The sequence below is a fragment of the Opisthorchis viverrini genome (assembly GCF_000715545.1).
Source record: "Opisthorchis viverrini unplaced genomic scaffold opera_v5_89, whole genome shotgun sequence".
Taxonomy (NCBI): Eukaryota; Metazoa; Platyhelminthes; class Trematoda; order Opisthorchiida; family Opisthorchiidae; genus Opisthorchis; species Opisthorchis viverrini.
In genome coordinates this window covers 748,493-752,678 of record NW_008751744.1, presented here as the reverse complement: position 1 = coordinate 752,678, position 4,186 = coordinate 748,493, and positions in this window count along the sequence as shown.

Genomic DNA, 4,186 nt, shown 5'->3' with positions numbered 1-4,186 from the left:
CAAGCTGGAGCTTTTGTGAAAAAGACGAAACATTATCTAGCAATAATTACTGCTCGAGTTTTGCGCTTCGTCAGGTTGTCCAAAGTATCGACTTCCCAGGCGCTTTCTTGCCTGAACAGTGTACTTCAAACAAGCCAAAACACACCTAACACCTGCGCCGACGCCAGGTTGCCCGACACCTGCAAACAGCCGCCAAATGAGTTGCTGATAAGCGACAAATAGACAAATAGATTCCGCTTGTTCGCCAAGCGATATTGTTTTTGACGTGAGATGTTTTCCTGACCGCAAATCGTTGATGAAAACAACGTAATCTGGCAGGAATCGTTGTTTTCATAACATCATGAAGTTTACCTTGATGACCCGAAGTGAAATAGGAGTCGATTTTTTTTCTACCCGAGACTGGACAATGGATAACGTTTATTGTTGTTAAAAAAACAACGTCCGACTCTCAGGGGATACTGAATTGAAGTTTGTTTCACTAGTGAACACAGCATTGGAAAACGCCCGCTCTTCAAAGAGGCCCTTTAGGATAGGTTTCTTGAACTAGTCTCTCTAGAGAGGAACATCCATGATGGGGGAATTATGGAACAGCCCATGGTTTCCATTACAAGTTTACAAGTGCTAATCTGGCGACGGACTCCACCTGGAACCAAAGTTTGATAGAATAAACCTGGGTTAGCTCTGGACTGCACTTCCCAGTTGACAATTTAAGTTGAACACAAGCTAGATTTTGATGTACTAGACATTTGAACCGGTAACTAACAGGTGTGTTGGTACGGTTCTGAAGCTCTCAGTTCGTTTATACTCAACACCACAATTTTTTTGGTAAATTAGCTTTATGTGGCAGAAAAAAGATTCGAGAGAGATTGTAAAGTCCAAAACTCGGCATTGTCTTGTTGTGCTATCTCATCGTTCTGCTCTTTTTGCTTTTCGTATAAGTATCTGGTTTTTCATAACGTCTTCGAAACGAAACGACCAAGAATAGGAAGCATGAACTGAACTCATGAGAAACTACTTCCATAACGATGTCTCCCTAACATTCACATGGATAAATCATCATCTGCGCTCAATCCTGATGCTTCGCTATCTTGGAACCTTAATTATTTTGGTGGCATTTCATGAGAATGGAAGGTATCGTGTTTTAGTTTGTCACAATCATTTCGAAGGACGTACACTCCCAGGCAGTCTGGATAGAAGCCCTCACCGACAACGGTTAGCAGCCATATCACACATCGTTCACAGCCATGAACAAGGGGTTAAGGCTGACCCCATCCAAGAAGGCCAACCGCATCGGCAGTACAGAGAATTTGCCGAAACCTATGCTAGGTAAACGGTTGACTGCCACTGTTTTTGCGCCACCCGGGAGTGGATACGGAAAACAGCACCTTTTCCGGCATGCTCAATACTTAACCTGCCATTCTTTGACTGAAGTCCCTGTTGCGAAATTATAGCGGTTGCTTTCTAATTGTCTCACTACAAATTTGCTGGTACCACCCAACTCGAGCCACATTCTGAGACAGCGGTTATAAAAGAGCTGGAGATATCTTAATTCCACTGCTCAGAGAATCAACGTCTCAGTCATACAACAAATGCCTGCGTGATACACACGCAACTTGAGATCCCGGGATAGACCGTCTTGCTCAATAAACAAACGCGACCCAAGAACTGCGGATTCTCGCATTGACGTTAGAGGCCCCTTCCCCCCAGGCCTCTTGGTTAGAATCCACACATAAGTCTCCAAAGAAGCAACCGCCGATTAATGGCCCACGCCTTCGGCGACTGATGCTGATGTGATCGATTTGTGTCAATGATGATGAATGACAACATCTAATCAGATCACTTCGAGTATTTCGGAAGTTAGTAATGCATAAATACAGTCTTCGATCTGCATGCAACTGAGGCAGTCGTTTATCGTCGTCCGTACTTACGAAGCCCGATCTAAGCCGGCAGCCAGAATGAGTCTCAGGTCAAGTCGACAGCCCCAGCATACATGAGCTCTAATTCGGCCGTAACAAGATATTTAAGGCATTGTGAAAAATTGTCATTCAAGATGTCGGAGCTAAGGTTGTTTAGGGAGCGAGAGAGGTCAAGACTGACCATAGGCTTTTTGGATGGTGGGTTCCGTTGCTTGCAGATACGGAGACCGTTCATCTATGCTGCGCTCGAATACAGAGGGTGGGGGAGGACCTGAAATGGACAAGGATATCCAGGATCACCAACCGTTTGTATGAGCAGATACGTGGTGCCTCTAGGATGGAAGTAAAGAAATTTTCAAGAGTTACTGGTCTAATGTGTAAAATTTTCTGAAAGAATAAACTTTGCCCGAGTCACACAGATTTGGAAATGGTTGTGAGCATCGGCCTAAGAGATTTCGTTTTTCCTCTTGGTTTACCATTGAATACGGCCAAGTTCTGATAACCATGGAAGAAATACCACGACAGGGGCATTCGCGATTGTATGTGCGTACAGTTCAATTTTCACGGAAGGTTTTATACACAAACCGTGTCACTGATGTGTCATTGAAACCCTGGTTATTAGCTCTGCAACGTCAGTTATATATATATATATATATATATATCTTTCATTGCGCCGAAATTTAAGGGGCCAACTGAGCAGCCGGTCTTGGGTTGGTCTAAGTTGGATGTATTATCGCGGGTACAATTAAAGAGTGAAATACAACCCTGGATAATGGTGAAACAACCTTGAATGTAGTGGATTGATGCTTCTGTGCGAAACCTAAAGTACGAATAACATCCTCTTGCAAAGGACGTCTAAATCGTCCACGTGTACAATCACCATGGTGAGAGGTGGACAAATCCGTTAGGACTTTTGCAATCCAAAGACCGCACCCATAATGGCGCCACGGAGAACGCTCCTTGTCTTGCCTTGTCACACCTATATGTGATGAAAGCAAACTTGACGCGTGATGCCGTTGCAAACATTTCCACAATCCAGCATATCAAACATGAGAAATTGCCTTTGAGTATGCTTCTATGCAAGGGAGATGGTATCGCGCTTGGAGTAACGGGCGGCTAAGTCTGATTATAAAAAATCGCAGGTGCTGAGATCGACAGAGGCACGCTGTATCCGTCAACATGATCACAGGCTTGAAGTATTTCACATCCAAGCATTGATCTCTAAGCGTACGAGTTCGACAATGTCCCCATCATCATTGAAGAAAGTAAATTTTATGAATGCCGCTCACTGTTTTTGTTAAGCGTGCTGTTTGTGAGCTAAGTGGATGGGAGGGAGAAACATATCATGGGTAATCAAGTCACTTTTGGATCAAATGAAGCCAGTCCGTCCTTTACACTTAGCTCTCTTACGAGAAAACCAAAGCTGGTTTCTTCTGAAAGAATGTGCTCTATGAGGAATTTCTAATAGCACAAAAGAAGCTTCAAGAAAGCAGAAAACGAGCATTCTGTCTTGAGAAGTCGTCTGTGCTGGTGAAAGTCGTTTCAATGGGTGTATTCCCTTCCGTTTATCATCAGCTACTTTTAGGGTGAGACGGTGTGTTATGAAGCGCAGTTCGGTGAGACTTTTTTTGTAGAGTAAGTCCTTTCCGACCAGTCCCTCCTGGGGCCTTTTACCTCCGGAGAGACCGCCTAGGCTGATTCAACACCAAGTCCGTTCTGGGTGGAACTCTTCTTAGCTGAAAGTTATAGTTACACTAAAAACTGTGCTAAAATAGGGCGCAACTTTACTGGAAAAATGAGTGTGGTATTGACCAATAGTCGTATCGTGCGAGTGATCAACCAGACATCTGAGTGTATACAATCGTTCTCATTAAAACTTTCATTCTGTTTGACACGAAAACGGACAAATGAAACAGTGCACAAGGGTCGGCAAACATCCGCATGGTCTTGTTGAGTGATACAACTTAGTTTACAACCTGGTAAGGCCGAAAGTCCTCTAGTTGTAAAAACCAACTCGATCAAAATTGCCCCTTCGAACAACACCAAATTAAGCGAAAACTGTACTGACTGGGAGAAAGAACAAAGCTCGTGTCACTATCAAAACAGTGTCTGATTTGATCCACATCCATATATTATGTATGTTTTTTCCTTCCTGATTCAAACCGACATAAATAAACAAAATCAGGGATGGGCTTTTTAAAAGCGGGAAATAAGTCGTCTTGTTCCTCCAACTGACTCTTTCCCTACGTCACCTGTGAACGGATATTATA